This window comes from Lampris incognitus, chromosome 1 (genome assembly GCF_029633865.1).
Source record: "Lampris incognitus isolate fLamInc1 chromosome 1, fLamInc1.hap2, whole genome shotgun sequence".
Lineage (NCBI taxonomy): Eukaryota > Metazoa > Chordata > Actinopteri > Lampriformes > Lampridae > Lampris > Lampris incognitus.
The window spans coordinates 100,789,151-100,815,855 of record NC_079211.1 but is presented as its reverse complement, the minus strand read 5'-3'; the positions used below and the strand labels follow the sequence as shown (position 1 = coordinate 100,815,855).

Below are 26,705 nucleotides of genomic sequence, written 5' to 3'. Positions count from 1 at the left end.
CAAATTTTGGATTTACTAAAAAATCTAAGCCAATCGAAGAGCAACCAGAGCAAAAGGCGTCTTCTACAACATCTATAAATGTCATAGTGGACCTGCAGCTTACCCTTTCTCCACTTTCTTTCAGCTTTTCTCCATTTTCATTTATGGCAAATGACATCCTAATTTTTCCAAGGTGGTCGGCGTTTGGCTTTAACCTTTTTAAACTTAGCCGATTCTATGGCATCAGTGGTTTCAACAATTTTGCTGTTATGAGTGTTGACTAACTCATCACAAGTGGACGGTAGGTGTGGGGATGCTGTTAAAATCTTGTACAAAATTCTCAGTTCCTTAGAGGTAATATGTTTCTTTACAACCTGGTGAGTGGTGTGATCAATTTTCGATGTAACAGAGAAAGCTACAGCAGTGGTCAGAGAGCGCTTAACCAGTAACAGAGCACACATCAATCGTTAGACCATTAGCTTTGACTAAGTCAAGTGTATGACCCTGATTATGAGTTGGGCCATTTACATGCTGCTTAAGGCCCATGGAATCAAGAATTTGCATGAGTTCAACTGAATCTTAGAATCTGTTGCTGCGTCAACATGGATATTAAAATCATCAACAATGGCAATGTAATCATAGTTAGTACAGATGATTGACAAAAATTCTGAAAACTCGTCTACAAAAGAGGACCATGATATTCTTGGTGGTCTATACACAGTCAAGCAAGGATATATAATTCACATTTTAAAATAATGGCATGACGCTCAAAGGAGCTCAAATCACCAATAGATGCAGTTAAGAGCATATATGGCAGCTGTTCCTCCAACTATTATCTCTTCTCTTATATAATGACAGAAACTGTAGCAAGGTGGGAAGTTTTCAGTAAGGACTGCAGGACCATCCTCTTTTAGCCAATATAGTATATCTTATTTTCAGAAATAAGGTTATTTATATTAAAAGACTCATTGTTGAGAGAATGAATATTATAAAGTGCCATTTTCATTGAAGTACTAGCAGATACAGGAGTAACATCAGGGAGGGTGTTTACAGGAATGAGGTTAGAGCAGTTTACATTAGAATGAGTGGTAATCTTTTCCTTTCTACAGTATAAACTGTAGAAACTATAAACGGATAGGGGACAGTAGCTTCGCAACACAGTTTCCCAACACATAAATACGTCAAGTTCTGAGACAGATGTTCAGGGAGGAGGAGGCCATGTTGTCAGAGAGCAACCCGGCTCCTCTCAGTTTGGGTAGAGACAATCATGCTGCAGGAGGCTGGGCCTCTCCCAAAACAGGTCAATGTTGCTGACAAAGGGGAGGCATAGTATCCTTGTAGCAAAGTATGGAGGGCAAAGAGCCTGGACCATCTCTCTCTGAATACCCCTCTAGCAGGTTGGGAGGGGCCCAGAGATGATGATCCATTTTTTGATGTCCAACAAGGTAGTTAAAATGACAGACTTGACAGAGACAAACTCGGATAGACAGAGAATAGGATAGAAAGGGAGCGGGGCTGCAACGATTAGTCGACATAATCGACGACGTCGATCATAAAAACTCGTCGACGCAGAATTTTAGCTTCGACGCGTCGTATAAAAACAATCAGAGCCAGTAACGTTAACTCAAAACCGCACAAATGTTCATTTGTAACTGCAATGCCCTATAGGAAGTGCTGGGGGCAGTATCGCTTCCATCGTCTGATATAACTGCATTTTGCATGAACGACGAAGAGAAGAAGAAAGCGTATGAACGATGGCGGAAAGGAGAGCGAATGAGGCTAATGAAGAGCAAAAACCAGCGAGACCGAGACTATCAAAAGTCTGGGAGTATTTCACAGATGACAAGCCAAAGAAGTCAGTTAAATGCAGAATATGCAAAGCCGAATTGGCATTCCACAGCAGCACTACGGCGATGCACGAGCATTTGAAACGCAAGCACCCTGGAGCCACGATGATTGCTACTTCGGATCATGGGTAAGTTTAGCTAGTTAGCCACAGTATTGTAATGTTTACGTTAGCTTAAGTTACATGTTGGAAAACAGAACGTCTCAAGGGTGATGCTTGCTAAGCGAACGCTATTTCAGTTATGTGGATTCTGCGTATCCACCAACGAGCTGTATGTAACATTAGCTAAACAGCACCAAGCTTGCAGCATAGCACACTACAGCTTAGAGTTGTTTAGCTCCGTCATTTATCACCGAGTGTCGTGTTTTTGCAGACTGGAGTATTAACTAGCTAAGTTAAGATTGCTAACGTTAGCTAAATGTTAACGAGTTCTAACATTCACTGACTCTGCAGTAACTTACGCTATGAGCTCTAGGTTTCTTTTTTTTCAGTTGAAAAAAATTGAACTTTTTGGGCTAAAGCGCAGGCAAGACTGCAGAGACGGGGAACGTTAACACCATCTAACATTAGCTAGCTATCTTACTTAGCTAGTCAATCTGCAGTCTGCAAAAACACGACACGGTGCTAACGTGAGCTGTCTGTAGCCTAGACAGTCAACTAGCTTTCACAGTGCGCTCTAATCAGCTGTAGCTTGTCGTAGCGTTAGCTAGTTAGACTGGGTTGGAGCATATCAATAATTCAGTTGTAAGATATTTATTCATTTAAATGGTTTAATTGGTATTAGGCAGTACACTAAGATAAACTGATACCATAGCCTACAACTTGTGATGATAATTAATACAGCTTTCTGTTTTGTTCTCTTTCTATTTTAGTACTAAGCAAAGGCGTGTGGATGAGTTCATCCTGAAGAGAGGCTCATGCACCCCTCAAATGGCTGGAGTCTTAACAGAGAGCATCCTCAACATGCTCGTCAATGACATGAGACCAATATCCATGGTTGAAGATGGGGGATTTAAGCAGATGGTCACCACATTCCATCCAGGTTACACCTTACCTTCCAGAACTCATTTTACTAAGCTTATGGAGGGAAAGTATGAAGCTACTTTTGGTAAGGTTAAAGATGCTCTTAAAGCAACCAAGAACAAGATTGCCCTGACAACTGATGCCTGGACCAGTGTCGCGACAGAGGCATATCTTGACATCACCTGTCACTTTATAAGTGATGACTGGGAGCTCACTAGCTTCTGCCTTACAACCATGCCACTCGAAGAACGGCACACTGGACCCAACATTGCTGCATGGATTGAGCAGGCTGTGGAAAGGTTTGAGATCCCTCCAAGCAAGATTGTGGCAGTTGTTCATGACAATGGCTCCAATGTCGTACTGGCTGCAAACATCTTGCAGGAAAAACATGGGTGGGTGTCTATCCGCTGTGCAGGCCACACTTTACAGTTGGTGATCAATCGTGCACTGAAACACCCTCAGATCAGTAAAGCACTGGGAGCAGCGAGGTGTCTCGTCGAGCACTTTAAAAGGAGCGAACTGGCTTCAAGCAAGCTTAAGACAAAGCAGAAACAGATGGGGACCCCGGAACACAAACTTGTCCAAGATGTCTCTACCAGGTGGAACAGCACCTATTATATGGTGACTCGCATGCTGGAACAGAGATGGCCACTGACTGCGACTCTGTCTGACCCGGCAGTAACACAGAGAGGGAAACAATACCTAGACCTCAAAGCTGATCAGTGGACCCTGCTAGATGAACTGGCCAAAGCTCTCCAGGCCTTTGAATGTGCCACTGTCTACTTGAGTGGTGAAAGCTATGTGACAGTCTCCGCCCTGCCTCCACTAGTCAGAGGGCTTTTGAAGTCCACCCACACTGCCTATGATACAGCTCCTGTGCAGGCCTTCCAGGCGGCTGCTTCAGAGGAGACCACTGCACGCTGGTCAAGAGAGGTCACCATCACAGATGATGACCCAAGCAAACAGATCATTGCAGCTGCACTAGACCCACGATTTCGAAAACTGAAATTCCTGACACCAGAGGAGAGGTTTACTGTTCAGAATAAAGTACAAGCTCTGGCCCTACAGTCCAAGGATGGGAGTACTGTGAATAACCAGCACACCAGTGGGAATGAAGAAGCCACAGCAGCATCAGCTGACAAGGATGCCACAGACTCAGCTGAGGGAACTCCAAATAGGTCTGTTTCAGCTCTCGATTCACTGCTTGGATGTGACTCAACAGACAGTGACAGTGAGACCAATGATGAACAGGATGCACGCAACCAAGCGATCAGTAATGAAGTGCTGATGTACTTCGGAGAGCAGCCCCTCTCAAAGACAGAAAGTCCCCTGTCTTGGTGGAAATTGAATGAGGCAAAGTATCCAACCCTTGCATAACAAGCCAAATCGTTTTTGTGTATTCCAGCTACTTCTACTCCCTCTGAGTGTCTCTTCTCAGCAGCTGGGAACATCGCCTCAAAGAAGAGAGCCAGCCTCACTCCAGAGCACGTCGACATGCTCACGTTCCTGCACTGCAATTTAAAGCATTTATGAACTGCATGAGATCAGAGTAAGACACACATATACACACACACAGCTCCTCTCACTCACACACAGCAAACAAAAGACCTACAAGTCTGTCTGATCTGACTCATCCTCCCCTCCTGTTGGAGATGGTGGAGCCTAGTGAGTGGATCCACGTCCCCCTCCTGGACCAGGTTAACAGCCCCATCAGAACCGCGGTGCTGGGGCAGAGGCTGCTATTTTGAGTTACTTTTAAAACATTATTTGCACATTATCTTTACGTTTTGACTTGCACTTTAATTTGCATTATTTAATTTATTTACTTTGTTTTTATTATGATTGATAATGCATTTACTTTCATTTGTATTATTTAATGTATTTATTTAGTTTTCATTATGATTGATGATGCATTTGATTAAACAAGTAGCTCCAAAACAAGTTCCAAATTCAAATGTTTCATGAGTCATTATTTTAATTCGCTATGGGATCGTGTTATGTTAAGGCAGAGACACAGGGCGACATTCACAGGTGTGCAGACTTAAGCATGTGAGGTAAAACATGCACTGGAGCCCGGAAGAGGATCCGCGCCCTCAGGAAGCAGAGATGGAGGGTGTGAAAGAAATAATCGTTAGATTAGTCGACTAATCGAAAAAATAATCGACAGATTAGTCGACTACCAAAATAATCGTTAGTTGCAGCCCTGTGTATGTGTATGCACAAGCATGTGTGTGTAGGATTATGTAACTGGGGGGAATTTCTACAGTCTCATTAAATGTGTGATTTACAGACAGAAAAAAAACAAACCCCAATTTTCATCACAGACTGAACACTTTCATATGTAAAAAAAAAAAGGAAGTGAGATTGTGTGAGGAAGGAGGGAACAGAACAAAGCAGAAACATTTATGAAGAAATAAAAAAAAATGTGATTCAAACGGTGAAGAGGGAGACTGATGGTGAACCAAGACATGCCGAGATAATTTTAATTTATCCCAGATTACCCGGGCTGGCAGGCTGTTTTTCTGCCTAGACCAATAACCATTGTAACCTGACCTGTGGCTCCTGTGTGGGCTTGCACTTTGTAGGACTTCACAGGAGGAAGGAGATCTTGCAACAGATGTGCGCGCGTGTGTGTGTGTGTGTGTGTGTGTGTGTGTGTGTGTGTGTCCAAATTCCATGCCCATATTACAAAGCCTGCCTTATAGCAGAGCAGAGACCAAATGAGTAGACAAGATAAAATGTATGCTGTGGTTGAGCCACATCGTTGTCACCAAGGATTCATTCAGCATAAAACAAACAAACAAACAAACAAACAAGCGAAAATAAAGGAATAAATAAAAACAAGTATGTCTCAAGGGTTGGATGTCACAGTTGGCATGTAAAAAAACGGTGTTTGGAAAGGGCTCAGAAGGAAAAGTCTTGACTGTGTGATGATGACTCTCAGTTGTGTCAATCGAGACAAGACGAGCAATAACTTGGGCAAGTGGCAATACTCGTTAGTGATGATCTCATGATCCTGTGATCCAACACCTCATGAGGTTTTTCTCCTGAACTACAGGGAACTAACTCATCATATCCCTTTGTGGCGCCAGTTCCCCGTGTCTGACCGCGTCCTCTGACCTCACCGGGTGGAGCAGGTGCAGTGTCTCATGCAAAAAAAATGTTTTGTAGACCAAAGGAGGTGGGGGGGGCTTTTAGTAGACTTTCAGTTCTTCATCCCTGACTTACTACTGCACTGTCATAGTTGAAGGGTGGTTCTTATCTGGATGGTTATATTCTGTAACTGCCATTGTAATTAAATTATAGTCTGCCGATAAGGCCAAGCAACTGCCACAAAGCCACACGGTTTTTGGACGGATCCAGGGTGTCTCCCCGCCTGCCGTCCAATGAGTGCTGGGATAGGCTCCAGCATCCCCGCGACCCTGAGAGCAGCCTAAGTGGTATGGATAATGGATGGATGGTGGTTTTCAAGCTGTGTGGGTCCACACCAGATTAGCCTAATGAGTACTACAACAAAACAGTGTGACAGAAGGATTCATTCACAACATTACATTTGAGGTTTTGGGCTATGGTTTTGTTCCCAACTAAATTTGACTATGACGATGTTACACATAAATCAGGGGCACGTTCAATCTGAAAAACGGTGTGCATCGTTTTGCTACGGTTTCCAGGTTGAACGACGGCTTCTCTCGTTTGGTGGGTGTGTCAAGAGGTGTTACCCAATCAGCAGCGACATGTATATAAACCCCACCATATTTAAAAATGCAGTGCGCATGGGCATCCGGGTAGCGTAGCGGTCTATTCCGTTGCCTACCAACACGGGGATTGCCGGTTCGAATCCCCATGCTACCTCCGGCTTGGTTGGGCGTCCCTACAAATGCAATTGGTCGTGTCTGCGGGTGAGAAGCCGGATGTGGGTATGTGTCCTGGTCGCTGCACTAGCACCTCTTCTGGTCGGTCAGGGTGCATGTTCAGGGCGGAGGGGGAACTCAGGGAATAGTGTGAAACTCCTCATTGTCAGGTGAAAAGAAACGGCTGGCAACTCCACATGTATCAGAAGAGCCATGCGGTAGTCTGCAGCCCTCCCATGATCGGCAGAGGGGGTGGAGCAGTGATCAGGACAGCTCGGAAGAGTGGGGTAATCGGCCGGATACAACTGGGGAGAAAAGGGGGGGGGTGGGAAACAGTGCGCCCAATAGATCCAACTTGGTGTATGCAACAATTGAAGACACTAGAGGACATGTTTGTCATAAATATTCTATAGTATTAGTAAGTATAAGGAAGTATTTTATCATATATTACAAACCCTGTTTAGACAATCAATTGTTTTTATTTGTCCTCTGTGGGGCAATTGCTGACAAAGTTATTGACTCACTCTAAACACAGGGTGTGTTTGGAGGTTCTCCACATATTAACAGTCATCCAGCTTTTGAACCCTGCTTGAACTTGTGTGCGTGCTGGTTTATGTGTAATGTCATCAAAATGGCTCACATTCTTGGAAAAAAAAAGTCCTTCTACAGGACACCCAAACCCTTATCACCAAATTTATACATAATATAGCCTTCATTTTAACAAGAAGTTGAGTCATTAATGGGTCAATGAGTTGATTAGTAGGCCTAAATGTGAATGGTAATACATTGAGAGCCCAAGAACTTATTAGTAAATGGCCAGTCAAGTACTGTCGACTGGAAAAGGTACCTTGAGACACACACTTGGTCACTTGAACACTAGGTTGAGTTTTGTGCTTATACGTAGGTTGTGTAAAACATTGGTTAAGCGGTTTCTGGTATGCGTGTGAACACTGGAGCACGTGTGTGCACATGTTTGTGTGCCCTCATGCATTTGAGTGTAAAACGTAACTCACAGGAAAGGCTGCATGTGAGAGGTTTGTATTTCAGAGAGATGGGGGGGGGGTAGAGGAAATGGAGGAGGGGTTGGTGGAGGGATTGTAAAAAGTATGGTCATGTTTACATCAGTTGACTTCCTATGAGTAGCAGGACAGAGGTAAATAGAGGTAAGAGCAAAAGCCGCACCACCGTCACACTGAAGAGGTCACTGAGATGAGTGACGAAACGTTTGTCAATAAACATTGTATCCAGATGAACTGATTCAACCCTCTTCGATCATTACCACAGCACTGCTACAGGTGTGTTTAATGGCAAACGACCTCAAGTAATAGTGCTAAAGAATATTAGTCTACTGAAGGGGGAGACAAGGAGAGTTTGAATTTGGATAGGACCATTTCTATGCCGCTTGATTATGTTGCACAGCTACTGAGAAGAGTGTACAAAAAAGGACACGGCAAGCACGATGATGCATTTGATTCGTATCGCAATTATTTCTACTTCCCCAGATCCGATTTCATGACTCACACTTCTCTAAACCTGACCAACATCTATACGGAGCCAGGCAAATGATCATCATTGTTTGGGTCTCGGTTCAGCCTGGTCCCCCTGATAGTAGACATAGATGGAAGACTCAGATGAGACCGACAGCTCGGGAACATAACCATGTTTGAAAGACTCAGTACGGTACTAGGTGAGAACGTGTGATGTCCCACTATTGTCACACTTCCTCGATGTTGAGCCACAGAGCTAGGGCACGCGTCTGCCTTGTCACAACACAAAATCATTATTTGAATGTCACTCAGCCTATCCATGGCTGGAAAGCCTGACAAATATTTTGTTCCTTATTTCTGAAATTAGCTTAAAATTTCTGACATGTGTATAATGAACACTTTTCCTATATTCTTTACTTGCCTTAAGAACAACAGAGCCCAAGGGGGTGGCATGCACTGTTAGGGGTTAGGGCCGGGCCGGAGGACATCCTCTTGTCTTTCTATCAGAAACAAAGTGCTTTACCCCAAGTTGCCCGACGCTCCCAGTGAGATTCAAATCATTGTGGCAACTTTCACTAGTGATGACAATCAAACTCAGAAAACCTCTAAGTCTTTTTAGCATGCAGTCTCACTATGCCTTCAAGCAAAAATTTGGGAACAATTGTGGAGCATACTTGTTGATCTATGGTACATGGATCGTATTTTGGATACAAAGACCCCCTTGCATCCTCCAGTTGCCCATGTCAGTCATCTGAATATTTCACTAGTTTGATTGAGCTCTACTCCAGCGAGTCTGACACAGGAAGTTTATTTTACTCTTACTAGAAATCTGTGCTGCATCAGCTCAATGTCCAAAATATAAATGAAAAACGGACAGCAGGGTTCAACTCTGTATTTCTGGTCGTTTTACTGCAGTGGCTTGATTACACGGACACCTAACATGCTTGCATCTAGTGCCGGTGAAGCCAACAAATTTTTAAAACTATGTGGCAGCACAATGCTATTGTGGTTTTCTTGTTATTGCATAAGATGGGATAATGCCATTCAATCCGATTTATATCGACAAAGTCTTACAGTCTTACAGAGTCTTACACTCTGTGAAGAGATATTGCCCTCCAACTCCATTTGGCTGCTATCAAAAACCAATTTTATATTAGTATTTGTTGTAGACCACTTTGCACGTAAGCTCTTGATCAGGGCCCATTGTTATCAAGCATCTTAGAATTACTCCAAGGAACCTTAGGAAAGAGTATGAATAGGACGGAAAATATTCCTACCATGGAGTAGGACTAGGACTAGGGAGTTTGTTATGAAGCTCTCTACATGCACTCCCAGCTAGCAAAGGGCTCCTCAAAAGAAACTGTGATGCAAGTATTTCACAATGTTTTGAGCTGTTGAGTAAAATTACCATGACATATTGTAGATTTCTCTGCAGTACACCCTACGCAGTGTGGCTACTAAAATTTATAGGCTTGTAGCCTTCTTGGGTAACTTTTTTTTTTGTTAACTAAGTGTTTGCATAGTTGTAATCCATTAGAATGTGAGAAGCAGTGGCGTCCCGTTTGAGCCAAGTGTTGCCCATAAAATGCTGCATTCAATAAAACATGTAAACCATTTCAATTATATGACAGGCAATAAACGCAGTTTCAAATCACTAAAGTTAGACGAACTCAAACTTTAAATGATTGTTCTCAGTGCAAGAGGACGCCCTCCAACTGAACCACTCAGCCCACTTTCTGTATTAGTTTACAGCCATTTAGGGGTAACAAATGCTAACATAACGCAACTGAGTTAAGTAACTTCTAATTCCTTGAGTACATCAATAAATCAAGTTTCTTAGAAGTTACTTAACACAGTTGTGTGGAATAACGTGACATATTTTATGTAAACCCCAACATTTCATTATTTGGAGTGTGCTAGGAACTCCTAATGGGTTAGGACATGTCTCAACCCATCCTATTTGTTGGACTTTCCAAGGAAAGGAATGCTGATATTACACTCTCCTATTTGTAAATGTAGGCCAACAATTGCATCACTCTTGCCTAATTAACACCAATTTCCTGTTAGCTTGATAACTGCTAGACCAGTAATGTAAATACTATGGAACAATGCATCTCTCTCTTGTGATGACATGATTGTGCATTTTGCAAATTTTCTTTTTTATCGAGATTACATTTGAGTTAATAAAAAAAATCCCCTATTGCTTCTACAGGGCCAATCTAGCCATAATTCCACTCTACAATAAATTCAGCTGCAGGCTCCCAAAGTCCATCACTAACATTAAAGCAGCACCAGGTAACTTTTTGGATTTTGGCAACATCTTTTATATCAATACTGCAAAACTGGGGCACTTTTCTTTTTGTTCTTCATACTGCAGCAACAAGACCCCCGCCCATAGGGTTAGTGGTTGTGTCAGGAACAGCATCTGACATAAAATTTTGCCAAATCATTATGCCGACTGACAAGACCGCCATCGGTGCTGTGCCCTCACAGGGTACTGATGGAAACTATAAAATCTGCTGTGGCAACCCCTGGGAAACAGGAAACAGGCCAAAATAAAAAGAAGACTGTATCAACAAGATGTGTATTTATTTAAGATTGGGCTCAAAGCGCTATCGCAGAAGAGGAGGAGCTATTTTCACAGATGAGGTAAAGTAAAACTGCTGATTTTAATGAGTGCTAAATGTTAAATGATATATTAAAGTAAAAAAGTTACTTGGTGCAGCTTTAAAGAAGACTACTGCTTTTTTCCCTAGTATGCTAAAGTTTTTTGTTTAAAAAATTCAAATTCTGAATATTTCCAAGGTTTTTGTTAATATGAAAAGTATCTTTTTCCCCCCCTCATGAATTCAGGCCTACAGAGAATGTTCTTCAAAAATACACAATAATATCCAAACCCTTATGTGTAGGCTATGGCCACTTGAGAGATAATAGAGCTTACTGAAAGTAAATCACTCAAATCCTTCCCTCTCTGTTGGTCTTTTTGAAATTCAAATTAGTACAGCCAGGAATGGGCGACAAAAGGAAATAATAAGAGACCTTGAATGACAAACAGGCTTCCTTGAGAAGGACTGTGCTTCTTCATGAGCACTCTCAGTCAAGGGCAATATTTTTATCTAGCCTCTAAAATGGACAGTGTGAGGAAATATTTCCAAATATTTTAGAAGATGGAAGTTGAGTTCAGTTGAAACGCATCCATTTACTTTCCAATGTATGTCAAACTTTCATGCTAAGAATCCCTCATGCCCTTGAAAATAGTTTTAGAGCAATGTTCAGGAAGAACATTGCTCTAATATGCATCTCTAATACGTGTGGCGATGTAAGAAATTTAGAGACAGATTTCTTTTACTGCAGCATGATCAAATTGATTAGCGTTAAAACAAAAATTGCTCACACTGTGCCAATTATATTTTTAATAATGTGGCTGGTACATGGCCAAGCCCACCTGGTTTCTTTAATACAGTACAGTTACTCAGCAGGCGGACTCCGTTGCCAAGCTGTGCAACAACAGATCTTGTTCAAAGACACCGAGGAACCAAGACACACGGTTACGAAGCTCGGTTACACTTGGGGAACGGAAAGGTTTAGCCTCCTACTTCCCTCACTTTCTCAGTGTAACACCTACACCCACACAGCAGGCTATCAGCAGAACATGATTGGACGTTGAAGGTTAGAATCATAAAACACCGACAAGAGAAAGTAGGCCTTTGTTATTCTCTGTGTGGGTATAACGGGGTATCCAGACGCGGCTGCACCACCTACTGCCTCAGGCATTTTTCCATTAAGCCCAGCAGGAATGCTTGAAGAGCAACATCACCCCTCGATATTGGTTGTGTGGAGAACTGTCGCATGGCCTTGAGCTTCTTGGGCGTCGCGCTTCACCTAAAATCCTACAGTTTATTTTGTAATATATTCATTTTTATGACTGTTCTCGACCCAATGTGCTTCTAAAATGAAATTCCTGTGTCAATTCCATTATCCGTAGTCAAGGTCTCCTGAAAACAATCTGAAGAATTATTCAGGTTTTTTCCATCTTCAATATTGCGTCATTACAAATGCACGCTCCATCTCGCGGCTCACTGCAACAGCATCTACCTGCGGACTGTAAGACATGGGCGTAAAGTACAAGACAGCCACATCAGTTGGGGTGGCATGGCTCAGGAGGTAGAGTGGGTTGTCTAGTAATTGCAAGGTCACTGGTTCGATCCCCGACTCCAGCGGAGAGGATGTCAAAGTGTTCTTGAGCAAGACACTGAACCCTTAACTGTTCCTGGTGACCAGGTTGGCACACTGCATGGCAGCCTCCGCCATCAGTGTATGAATGTTTATGTGAATGGTTGAATGTGAGGCGTACACTGCAAAGCACTTTAAGTGGTCGGTAGACTAGAAAAACCCTATATAAATGCAGTCCATTTACCATTTATCAGTACAAGAAACACCTACTTGCCAGTTCAAGAAACCACCCCTTACAAGTTACGCCCCTACACGTTCCACCCGTCGTGCAGTCCGCAGACAGACCCTTCTCGCACACTGCGAGTATGACGGCAAAGGGGAAACAATATCAGCTGTACGAAAGCGTGACCGATTCTGTAAACATGAGTCGGGTGCTGAGAAAAGGAAAAAAATTAAAAGGAGAGAGGAATTTCAGAAGCCACTGCGAGGATCGCTGGATAAATCTGTCAACACTTCCAGAGAAGTGGTGGCTGAGCAGGTATCCAAAGTTACCAGGCGCATGTGACTGTGACTGTAGGCTACATGTAACGACTGCTCTGAAAAATGATCTAAAATCTGAATGAAATGTAGGCTATAGACCTGAAATATTGAATTGTAACATACTGTCATACTTCCAACATGCCAAAATAAAGTGACAGCTGAGCTGGCTTGATGATGTAAAGCCAATAGTTTTACAGTTGATTTTTATTTTTTATTTGAAAGACTAATAGCAAAAAGTCATTGTTGAGACTATGCGCATGATGATGCTGTATCATTCTACCCGCTAAAAATTGTATTGCACTGAGATTATGCATGCAACACTAGAATAGCTGCGTGCAGTACAACTAGAATAGTGTGTGGGACCGTGATTCATGCGCATGCATGTCAATGAGCAGGGACTCGCACATCAAGTTCACACAGGGACTCGCACACACACACTCATATCCCACGACGTCCCTGAATGTGCTCCGCCCCTACTACTACTACCGCTACTACTACTACTACTACTAATACAACAATGACGACAACGGTCAGGGGTTCTGAACTACTAGCAGACAGGAAAGGGGGAGCGGTTGGTTGAAACCAGGGATCAGTGGGGGTGGCAACATTCATACTTTTTTTTTGCACGTGTGACCTGTCTGTGGACAAAGTAGGCTCACTTGGACTCATAAGCATTTGCAAGTGCACACGTTGGAGAAGGAACTGGCAGATTTATTACAGGAAATGTGGGCATCATATTTGCACAGAAATGTTGAGATTTAATCCAGGACTGATGCCTTTCATTGAAATGAAGCCGTGTATTTCAGTTTTTCCACTCAAAATACTCTTGCTTGTAGTTAATGAAAGTCTCGAACACCCACTCCAAGGCAGACCACTGAGTTGAAATGGGAAAGCCCGTTTTACATGGTTGCACAGCAACTCGGAGGGTACAGGTGAACTTCTTTCAGCTTCTTTATGGTTTCTCAGTGACATGCCAAAAATGTCTTAACTCTTCCAGCCAAGATGGACATCATCTAATTTACAGGAAACTAAGTAACTTAGTTACATAACAAAATGGGTCAAAGCAGAAAAACTGTTTTGATTGTACTGCATTACAACACTGACTTTTAAAAGGCCCATTCTAGTGTAAAACATGGTTTTCCAGTTATCTGAGTGGTGAAGGGGCATTTGACTTTTAAAAGGCCCATTCTAGTGAAAAACACGAAGGGGCATTAGAGATATGTTGGTGTGATTACAAATTAAAAATTTGAATTTCAGGTATTTTTTTGAAAAGGTTGTACAGTCAAAATAAGTTGACCCCAACTGTCCAAAGTAACAGGGAGTGCAGAAGAGAGGTGAAGAAGAGAGTGCAGGCAGGGTGGAGTGGGTGGAGAAAAGTGTCAGGAGTGATTTGTGACACAAGGGTACTAGCAAAAGTTAAAGGGAAGGTTTACAAGATGGTTGTGAGACCAACTATGTTATATGGTTTGGACAGTGGCACTGACGAAAAGACAGGAGGCAGAGCTGGAGGTGGCAGAGTTGAAGATGCTAAGATTTTCATTGGGAGTGATGAAGAAGGACAGGATTAGGAATGAATAGAGGGACAGCTCAGGTTGGACGGTTTGGAGACAAAGCAAGAGAGGCAGGATTGAGATGGTTTGGACATGTGTGAAGGAGAGATGCTGGGTATATTGGGAGAAGGAGACTGAAGATGGAGCTGCCAGGGAAGAGGAAACGAGGAAGGCCAAAGAGGAGGTTTATGGATGTGTTGAGGGAGGACATGCAGGTGGCTGGTGTGACAGAGGAAGATGCAGAGGACAGGAAGAAATGGAAACAGATAATCCGCTGTGGCGACCCCTAATGGGAGCAGCCGAAAATAGTAGTGGTAGTAGTAGTAGTTATTATACAGTCAAAATAGCCAGCAAACAGTAGCAGATTGATATCATCTTTGAAATGGGAAAATTCTAGGCATTTTTACATCAATAATTTTGATATTGATCATCAATTAAATTTCCTTTGTCCCAGCTTTCATATATTTGTCCAGACTTGTACCCCTCCATGTTCTCAAGTTTCCCACTCCACCACACCTTGCTTGTGTCTGGTATATTAGTAGTGAGTTGTTTACAATGGGCAATCAGGTAACACTATCTACATAGTTTGTTAAAAGTGCAACAACTGTTGCTCAGACACGGGTTGTGTCTGTCCGTGGGATACCTGGGTGTCAACCTACCTCAACAGCGAGTTTATATTACCAAAGGGGAAAATGAATGGCATATATGTGTATCTTTCATTAGGAAACATCAGACTACATACTGCAATTCTGTCCAGTACCCATTTACAAAGGTCCCTGCATTATAATTTTTCTTCGTATGACTGAGGATTATCCAGGCATGTGAAGTTGATATATGATGCCAATCCTTCAACTTGTACCATAATGAGCTACAAAGTCAGTAGAATGCCAACAATTTATTCACAATAAAATAGCTTTGAATCTGGCAAAGATCAGCACACACTGTGTTCATTTATCGGGACAAGCGTATTAACACAGAGCCACTGTTGTCTTAACTGTTCTGTAGTTGCATGACATGGCCTGCAGGCCGATGGTACATGTTATCATTATTGTCTCTTCCTCATTTTGCCACGCCAAGAACCCGACCATAGAGTTTTGCCCTAGATGGAAAATGTACATCAAGATATATTTTTCAATAAATAAATAGCTATATCCAATATGTGCCATGTTCAGCTTGCGTTCCCCTGCAGTGTGTAACTTGCTGTGAATTTGTCAATCAAAGGCCTGTTGTGGAAAAACAAAGAAGAAAAAGCCAGCACTACTTGAGCACAGCTGAATGTTGTGAAATCAATGGTGCAAAAAAAATAAAACATCAATTTTTTTCAATAGTGACATCGGCAAAAGTCTTGTCTTAATGCACATCCATGGTGGATTCTTTAAAACAGGCTGTAAGACAGACAGCGGGCTTACAAATCCTCCAACATAGGGGCATAATCTAAATGATCTACAGCACATTTCAGGGCTCTAAACTAGTCTGTAATGAGAAAAATCTCAGTTTTGTTGCTTGTTGAGGGTTTTTAGTGCTTGATGTGCATTTCTTCGGAAGCGAGTGGATAGACCAAAAAAAGGCAGGCAGGCAGGCAGAGAGGAACCTATAGCAAAGTCTGAATGACAGGAGAGCTGGTTCTACGGGTGAGGCCCACTACACACAGGGTGAAAAGAGCAACACTCAGATCTATCGCCATCTTAACCCAACCTGCCTGATGACCGGTGTTGTGCTGTCCTATGAGAACCGAACTGAAGCAAAGTCTTGCCCGAAACACTCGACTTTCACTGAAACATTCATTCAGTCAATCAGTTCCAATCCATGCTAATTATACTTATGTGAGAGCTCATCATGAGACAACAGATTTAAGCAAGTATTAATGCTTAAGTCTGCTTAAATTTTATGTCAGCTAGGATGAACCTTAGTCATCCTAGCTGACATAAAATTAGAGTCAAACTGAGAAATGTAAATTTTTGAATGAAACTTAAAAATTGATTTTTTTTTAAATTTTCCACCCCCTTTCTCTCCTTTTCTCCCCAATTGTACCTGGCCAATTACCTCACTCTTCCGAGCCGTCCCAGTCGCTGCTCCACCCCCTCTGCCGATCCAGGGACATCTGCAGACTACCACACGCCTCCTCCGATACTAGAGGAGGCACCAGCCACTTCTTTTCACCCGACATTGAGGAGTTTCGCCAGGGGGACGTAGCGTATGGGAGGATCACACTATTCCCCACAGTTTCCCCTCGTCACCGAACAGGTGCCCCGACTGACCAGAGGAGGTGCTAGTGCAGCGACCAGGACACATACCCACATCCGACTTCGCACCCGCAGACACGGCCAAAATCTGTAGGGATGTCCGACCAAGCAGGAGTTAACACGAGGATTCGAACCAGCAAGCCTCGTGTTGGTAGGCAATGGAATAGACCGCTATGCTACCCGGACGCCCCAAGAAATTGAATATTTAGGCAAAATTGAAGAGGACCTTTTTTGTTTTGTTTTTTTATCAAAATTTTAAATTCATATTTCTGTCATAAATAACACCAACAAGTTAACCAGAGGAAAACTGCCACATATGTCCATGTTTTGATCAAACCCTAAAACATAACGTAGCATGATGGAACCGGTCCCAATTCATTAGCCAGTAATTTTAGGATTACCTGTTTGAATTCCAAAGTCCTGGATAAGCCTGGTTAGAACTGGGCTGACAACCAAAAGGTTGCTTGTATCACAATCCCATTTATAACCAGTGTACTGCGGTGTGCTTTGGCAAGGCACTTTACTCCAACTGCTGCAGGCAGCCCTGCTCTGTACCCAACACTGTAATGCTCCCAGTCTGGGCAACGTATGGAGGAAAATGGTAAAATGGAACAGTAAATTTTGTTAACGTATAAACTGAATACCAGCAGGAGTTATTCAACCCATTATTGTACAGTTACTGAACTTTCTACCAGCACACTCGTGAACTTACACAGGGGAGAAATAGTGGATTTAATCAGCCCAGAAAAAAAGAGTAGATCATGTGTATTTCACCACATTCAAGCACCTGCTGATCCAAAAAAACATGAATCGTACATTAACACTGATAAAACAGCATTAGAAAATAAGTCAAAGAAGGTTGAATCAGTTCACCTGGACGCAACGTTTATTGAGAGAAACGTTTCATCGCTCATCTAAGTGACCTCTCCAGTCTAAACTGACTGCAGGTATCCCCACCCTTACAAATGATACACTGGCCTAATGACCAAAAACAATGATCAGTTTCATATGCAGATAGGTGTGAGCATTAACTAGAGTTGCAATGGTCATATGTACTAGTCACAGAGGATTTGGGAACGCTTACAATCACAGCATTGTAAGATGACGACAGATGTACTCTTAGCCCCCCCCCCCCGGTTCATTCAGGGATGGTCGTTCCCTCTTCACATATAGATGAGTGATGAAACATTTCTGTCAATAAACATTGTATCCAGATGAACTGATTCAACATTCTTTAATTTTCTTACCTGGACTATTGAGCATGCATCACGACGTTAGAAAGTAAGGTTATATGTATCATACTGCTATCTAAATTTCACTTAATGTCGTGCTCAGATAATGGTGCGAAGAAGCCTTTTTGCTGAGGGAAAAAAAGTTTGCTCTTTCAGCTTCCCAAAATAATGTTTTAACAAAATTTTTTTTTAAAAACCGTACAAAAATGCATTGTCCTTTTATCGACAATTCAGCACTGAAATATCAGTTTAGTGTCTCTGTCTCTAGTACATACTTCTTCAAAACAAATGTACTGCCTTTAAGATTTGATTGCTGACTGATCAAACACCTCAGCTACCACTAAACTACCGGAAAAACAACCAAAATGGCCGTAAAATTGCACCCCATCTCAAAATGTATCCTGCATGCAGATTTGTGAGTAGCACTATGGAAAGCTGCAGGCCATGACCATGCCATGCTTCACTAATTATTGCTTCACCTCACCCAGGGCTCCAGACTAACTTTTTACATTGGTTGTACAATGGCTGGGCGATATGGACAAATCAAATATCATGATATTGTTGACTGAATACCTCTATCGATATTTTGACGGTATTGTAGAGATGGACTACTGATGCTCTCACAAAATATTTACACAATGACATTTTTGCAAAACACTCATTAGTAATGTGGACAGGATGTCCAGGCAGGTAGGGATAAATAATATGACAGCTAGAACATTGTAAATTCAGAAAATCACCTCTTTACTGTAATGAAGCTTTTAAAACCAGGAAAAGACAACACTTGACATGTAATATCACGATATTATGCTATCCAAAATCTCAGACGCTATCTAGTCTATCTAGCCATCAAAAAGACATGCATGTTAGCATTAGTACTCCTGTCTGTGCCCCTGACCGAGGCAATGGGAAGAAGAGCTGGAGTTGGCACCCAGATGCTGCATGGTGGCTGCCCACTGCTCCTAGCTACACAGCTAGGATGGCTTAAATGCAGAGAAAGAATTACCCCATGGGGATTAATAAAGTAGTAAAAAAAAGTCTTACGTCACAATATTGATATAATATCGATGTATTGCTCAGCCCTAGGTTGCATTGGTATACCAAACCTTTTCATTTGGGGGCACCAGCACATATGTAATTTAGATGCCTTTTCTGCCCTTCCTGTTTTTGTTCTTAATTCTCCTTTTTCAATTTTCTCTCAGATCTTTTTTTGCCTTGATTGCCCCAATGAGAGTCTAGTCTGCTTATTCGTGCCGGGCAAAAAACGAAGCTTGAAATACGTTCAAAGAGTGTCATTAATATTTTCCTCATTAATGATGTATTATTTCACCCATGCACAGCCCATCCGTTATTAATCAGAATGTTGAATTCTTTTTTTGTAGGAGTTTCCCCCCTTTTTCTCCCCAATTGTATCCAGCCAATTACCCCACTCTTCTGAGCCGTCCTGGTCGCTGCTTCACCCCCTCTGCCGATCCAGGGAGGGCTGCAGACTACCACATGACTCCACCGATACATGTGGAGTCACCAGCCGCTTCTTTTCACCTGACAGTGAGGAGTTTCACCAGGAGGACATAGCGCATGGGAGGATCACGCTATTCCCCCCAGTTCCCCCTCCCCCCTGAACAGGTGCCCTAACTGACCAGAGGAGGTGCTAGTGCAGCGACCGGAACACATACCCACATCCGGCTTCCCACCCGCAGACACGGCCAATTATGTCTGTATGTACCGAGCCAGAGGTAACATGAGGATTCGAGCCGATGATCCCCGAGTTGGTAGGCAATGGAATAGACCTCTACGTTACCCAAACGCCCAGAATGTTAATTTTTATGACTAGGCCTACCCGATTCGCAGATTAAGCGTGGTGCCTGCAGATATAACTGTGATCCACACATCACTAGCCAAGAAGCACATGAACACATCAATGTGTCATTTGTCCTAACAGAGTGAGAAATGATGACGTTCCGATCATCAAATTGGAGTAAATTATGTTGCATCAGACAGACTTCTCCTGTAGATTAGTCATGGAAAATGAGAACCATGAGAGTTTTCCGAGAACCATGAGAGTTTTCCGAGAATTATGAGAGTTTTCCTTTCGTATCAAGCAAGTTGTATCAGGAGGTGTTTGAGTTAATTTGCCTTACTTAGATCGGCAGTGAATGATTTGCTGACTTGCAAAATACAATCAATCAATCAAATACAATCAACTTTGTTAGGGCTCGGTCTGTTGACCAACCTGGCAACCAGCAATGAGAGCGGGGGAAGGGCGCGTCTGAAACACCTGCAGCCTACCTACTCGTTAACCACTCTAGTATAAGTTTGTTTGCTTTCCAGAACTCGTCGCGAGTTCGTCCTGAACAGTCCCGTGAGTAAATTCTTCGTCTCGAGTTTTGTGACATTTCTGTGTCTCCCGGTGGAGTACAGATTGTAGTATTCTCCGTGTTTTTGCTTGTTTGATTATTCCCTTGTGTCAGTTCTCCTTGAGAGCTTGTTCGGAGAAGAACTCTCTTTGTGTTTTCCCCATTGGATTTTCCCATCGTGATTTTCTAGTTGAGATCAAGTTTTTGATACTCTAATTTCTCCTCTCTCACTGTGGATCTTATTACTCGGTTGGACTTCTACCTTAAAGGGGCAGTTTGTGTTTTTTCCCCTTTCGGACTTTAAAGGAGCAGTTTACGTTTTTTCCCTTTCGGACTTTAAAGGAGCAGTTTACGTTTTTTCCCTTTCGGACTTTAAGGGAGCAGTTTACGTTTTTTCCTTTTCGGATTAAGGGGGCAGTTTACGTTTTCCCATTTTTAAGAAGCTATTCTCAAGTTCCGCCTGAAGCGCCTCCCCCTTCTGTCCAGGCCCGGGCGGCTCTCCTCTACGAGTCCTGCCAGGTTGGTGCTTTACTTTGTCTTGTGTTGTCGCTATTGGGTTCGTTCTACAAACCTTAACAAACTTCTTGTTTACTTTCATGCCTCATACTGCCCCTCATACTGCATACTGCCCGATCGAAGTCAACCGTGCTCATATGCAACTCATATCTATGGTTGACTCAGATCAGGCAGCGACAGAGAGCAGTGCTGGTTGAGTGAGCTAGAGAGTGAATGAAGAGAGGGAGCGGCTGTAACAACAACAAACATTTTTCAAAGGTTTTGAATCACCGCAACCGCTGTGTAGTATAGTCTTCCAGTTCTTCACCATACAGTTATAAGTGTGCACAAAAAATATTAGGCTTATAGGTCCAGTCATATGCGAGATTAGCTGCGGACAGATAGATACACACACACACACACACGCACGCGACCAAATGCATAATTCCCTCCAGGCTACCGCCTGGCGGCGATAATGATTGTAAACAGGAATAAAGGTGCAGTTTTCTTCATGAAAGTTACAAAGGAGCATGTTTCTTGACAAAAAAAAAGTTCTCTTCATTTTGAATTACCGTTATGTTTTAAGGTTGTGATGTCGCTTGAGGAGGAGAACAGGGAGCGGTCTCACACATACACATTATTATTTTTTTCACCCGCATGCCACGAAGATCGCCCTACCTCACCTCTGATTGGCTAGTACTCGGTTAGGTTTGGGCATGAGGAGGGAAATGGTTGGGGTGAGAATATCTGGGTCAGAACCCACCAGAGGCAGAGCAGGATGCAGTAGGATGTCTTCACAGAATGCGGGTGGGGAAAAAAATGAAAGCGAGAGACACACACCTGCTAAATTTCGGGAGCACTGGTGTGACCAATGAAAATGTTTAGTCGCACCTGATGGATTTTCGGTCGCATGTGCAACCCTGGAGCTCTGAAAGTCACCGGAAGTACACTTTTTCTCTATTGAGCGGATCAAGCCGAAAACACTCCGCCAAGCTTTCCTGAAAAGTTGACCAAAGCTCAACTTTTGGCGTTCATTGATCGACAACAGCCAAGTGGATTTCTCTGCCCAAGATTTTTCCTTATAATATTCTGCCACAACACAACCATGAATGATGAGAAATTGATCTTGGCAAACCAGGCTTTTCAGGCGCTACACAACGTTTACCTCACAGACAATTTGACGTGATTACAGTAGCCAATCAAATTCAGATAACGATAGTGTATAAGCTATGATCAAGACGAATGGGTTATTTTTCAACAGCAAAAGCAGAAAACAGTTACATTATTATACAACTCTGCACAAGAGAGTGTAGTTGAATGAGTTGGCCCATGTAATGGCATCCTCATCCGTCGCTGCACGAGGCCCAAGTAAGGAACTCAGACTGCACCCACAACGTCTCAAATGGTAAACCCATCATTCAAGCTGAATGCAGTGTAAACACGCTCTCAGGGTTCAAACAAGTCACAATACAGCTATCCCCCTCATGTATTACCCATTTCCCAGGGTGTTAGCCTATCTGAGCACAGACCAGGACTTGTGACTTTCCAAATGTCTTTTGTTAAATTATGCAACAGTGGAAGGTAAGGGGAAGCTATTAGCACAAACTTGTTTTGCAGTGATGGCTGATAAGTCATTACATGAGCTTACCAGTCCCACACATGCACACGCACGCACGCACACACAGAACGCAAGCCAAAATCCAATAAATGCTCAACCATTCTTCAACTCATTACTCGAGCCAGATGTGACCAGGCTAACTCCTCATCAGTTTTGTCCTGATTTAGAGCTACACAAGTTGTCAATGATCAAACACAGACACGAACACAAAAACAATAATTACCATACACTTAAACACAGCGATTACAGCAAGAACAGACACCTACCCATAAGTCGTTAATGGAAAAATGAACAAAGGGCTACGATCTATAAGGGTTTTTTGGTCACGTTTGACCGTGGAGTGAACACAGATGCAGCCCCTGTAAAGTTACTTATTTCCACTTTACAGATTTAATCTGAGATAACACCGGAGCATGGTTATTAATTATCATACCACCATACACGATACAGCAGCCAGGCAACAAGGGAAATTAATGAGGATCTGAAACAGTCTGAGGAAGCCAGAGAGAAATTTTATTGGTGCGTGTTTTCACCGCTGCAAAACAGGTCATTGCAAACCTCAATGGTTTGCCAATATTTTTTTCGTTTCTCTTATGAAGCAATGAATGCAGTGACCCAATGCTTAATTTGACCATTTAATTCCCACTTTAATGGGTTCCTCTCTCAGTTGTTCCATCACACACACACACACACACACACACACACACACACACACACACACAAATCAGAAAGGTAAATTTGTTATTACATTTATCCCAAAATCACACACACACACACACACACACACACACACACACACACACACACACACACACACTGCAGTACAGTAGAAAGGCACAGTGTGACCCAGCATCAGAGTGTAATCTTAGTCACATGCTGTCTACAGCAAACAGGGCCAGGAATCCAATTCTGCAATCCAGTTCATTGCGACTCTGCCCTGGCCAAGCAAGGCCATCAGAGCACTTTGGCAAAAAAAAAAAATCCTCATTAAATTTACATGCCTACAAGAGCTGTCGTATTTCATCACATTAGGTTATATTCTTTTAACACAGAGCTTTAAAAGTAAACAGAAGCGGAAATGCTTTTCAAGTGCCGTGAGACGTCCAAGAGTGAATAGTGACGCAAAGGTTTTTCCTCAGAGTTTTTCACAGGGCATACCGGCCTTGAATGTGTGACACCGGGTCTCAGCAACAAACTAAAGAGGAAAAAATAACATAATGGGACTAACAAAAATGGGACTGTTTTACTTAATCCAGGTCAATCCAGCCCTCCTCCTGACTCCCTTCTATCCTAGCCAACACAATCAGATTTTCACAGTCGCTCACATGAGAAAAATGCACATGTCATCATGACTCTTGTAATCCGTGTGTAACAGGCACTTGGCACACACGCACACACACGCACACGTGTACAGCAACCACGCACACGCACGGATCGCTAGCCCGGTTTCCATGACAACCACATCATCAGAGGCCAATAAATCCTAATGGCCACATAAACCCTAGCGTCCCTAAAGGGTGGCGCTGAATGGAGCACCATTAACACATGCGGGCCCTCCCTTTGGGGGCATTATGAATGCAAGGTTAGATAAGGCGGGGGGGGGGGGGGACATCTTACGTGAATCACGCCTTGGGATCGGGTGCGCAGACGCTCGCTCTCCTTGCACGAGGCCCTGAAGTCTAGACCTTCCAATTAGCCGGTTCTCGCAACGCAGGATTCACGAGTTGCGAGACGTCGCTTACGTCCAGTTCTATCACGGTGCGGCGGATGAACAAAAAGCAAAACAAACAACCCCCCTCCCCCCAAAAAAACGAGGTCATTGATGAGCTTTACAAGTTGGGCCTTCTGTTTCACAACACACTGCACAGGGTCCACACGGCCGGCCCACTAATTCCTCCACTGCTAGAGGGCTTTGCATCCTACCTCAGTTCCGACTTTTCAGAGGAGCCACCTATGTGAACCTGCGACGGCGTTGCAAGGCAAACCCGGATCCGATCCACGCTGTGCACGTCGTGTTTCATAACCGCTACGCGAAGGCACCTTGACGCGTCACACATAAAACCCCCAAATTTGGACTCACCTGTCTGAAGAAGTGACAGTCGACAAGGAGCAGCTTCCCCTTCACAGCTAACGCAACGTCGATGCGTGCCCGTGGTCGCGCCGTTGGCCGTATCGGTGAGGGGGGGTGTTAGTGCGTCTACGCCACAGCCACCAGACGTCTGTATACAAAAACCGTCAAGACACCCGAATGTCTTCACGGCCAGTCCCTCCCGAAAAGGCTCCTTTTTTTGCCAAACGGATGCTACAACACACGACCCATAACGGGATTCTGCCTTTCATACAGACACGGGGGGATGACTTTATCTCCACGCATGCTCAGACGGACACTGACGTCAAGCCAATAGCTCTCGTCCCGCCTTCGGAGTCGCCTTTCCGCCAATCGGACGCCGCGTATTGCCCCCCCCCCCCATCTGGACACGATGTCCTGTGGTCTGACGTGTGGGCCGCGATAGATTTTGTACTACGTGGGTTCATAAATAAAAAAATACAAATAAAAAAATCTGCCCTTGTTCGGGCGATGCATATTCACAGCCGTTTGCAGGAAAACAGTTTTTTATTTTTGTTCTTACATTTTCGGAGCCAGTTGTGCCATTACCTACTCAACCACACTGCCATCTAAAGACTTCACATCAGTACTGCGGGTCTTTCCTGAACCGAGTCAGTCATTTACGTCTGCCTCTTATTAAAATTTAACAGACGCGAGTCTACCCTTACGGTGGACGAGGTATATAGGTCTGGGTACACACTTTGGCTCGGTTTGTGGGTCTGCAAAAAGTGATCCAGGTTAGTTGAGCCACACGCGTGCCCCGTTGTTCCCATAATTCTTTTTATTCGATGCATTGTTGTACCCGAGCTTAGACACCCCCCCCCCAATCAGTTTGTGTCAAGAGTTGTACAGCTTTTACATACGCTTTAGGGATAATTTAGCAAAATGATGACGTCAGAGGATCATCCTCACTGGTGCTACGAGTTTGTTTAACGCTCCCCCGGTGTTTTCGATATAGAAAGGAAACAGGGTCAGAAGACACATCATGAAGGGAGGCGTAACTGTGGACAGCCTTTATTTGTCCCACGTCACAAAGATCCTACTGTACTGTACATTTAACCGTGGCACTGACAGTCAGCATGCTCTTTGATACTGAAGACCGAGATAACAACTTCATGCCGCCTACGAAGACACGTTTTATAAGTCCTTTTGTTCTTTCACCCCACAGCACGGAAACTCCACGTGCCAAACACAACACTGCGACAGAAAGTCAGATCTCTCCTAAAATCTCCTGAAATTAAAGGGGGGGGGGTAATAACTAACGAATCGTTTGAAATACCAGACTGCCACTTAACAAGATAATTCGTTGATTACCACGTATAGAGAGTGAAGTAGCAAAGGCTATCTGAATATTTCCGGTCCTGCACCATAAACCTGGGTGTAGCGTCACAACTTGGGTTTTGTAGTTAACTATACATATATACATACACACTTGGCCAGTGCTGCATCAGATGCAGGTATCTATCTACAGTGCATTTATTTGAGGCATCTATAGTACATGATTAAATCTTAGTGCAAACTAATCCCACATCACATATTTGCTGACAAACATGCGTCAGTTCATTTTTCCTTTTTTTTGTGTCACTTTTTTTGTTTTGTGCTGATAAAATTTGCTGTTACATCTTAATTTCATCCAACGTTTTTAAAAAAAAAATCTTAAAGAAAAGTGTGCATGTGCATTTGGTCACGAGAAGTTATCCGTGTATCTATCTATGTGTTTGTCTAGGGTGTGTGAAACAAAGTGTGTGAGTGATGGAGTGTGTGTGTGTGTGTGTGTGTCTTTTGGGAGAGAGAGACGAACAGATAACGAGAGATAGAGAGACAGCGACAGAGAGAGAGAGAGAGAGAGAGAGAGAGAGAGAGAGAGAGAGAGCGACAGAGAGAGAGAGAGAGAGAGAGCGACAGAGAGCGACAGAGAGTGAGAGAGACGGCAACAGATAACGAGAGAGAGAGAGAGAGAGAGAGAGAGAAAAAAAAGGTGGGATATGTGTTAAAGCTAGTGTCCTACTCAGGTCAGTAGGTAAAGATATGTTTCTCCTCTTGTGGGAAGTTGATCCTTTTATTCTCATGTTGAATGCTGAGGGTCAGGATGTGCACCGACTCTTCTGTTGCTTCCTTTTCTCAGATGCCAAAAGACCCCAGGGAAGACTGCATCCAATAAAGCTCTTTCTCAGTGTCTTGCCTTCCTTCTTTTGTCCAGAGGC

The 26,705-nt window shown here is 43.3% G+C and overlaps 1 protein-coding gene across 1 annotated transcript in view; it reads right to left on the bottom strand.

Annotated features, from left to right (window-relative positions):
- slc23a2 (solute carrier family 23 member 2) overlaps window positions 1–24,697 on the bottom strand; it is a 78,419-nt gene extending 53,722 nt beyond the window's left edge. The window contains exon 1 of the mRNA XM_056285135.1: window positions 24,475–24,697. The gene's annotated coding sequence lies outside the window, so the exon portion shown is untranslated. The remainder of the gene's footprint in view (window positions 1–24,474) is intronic.
- Window positions 24,698–26,705: the final 2,008 nt, after the last annotated feature.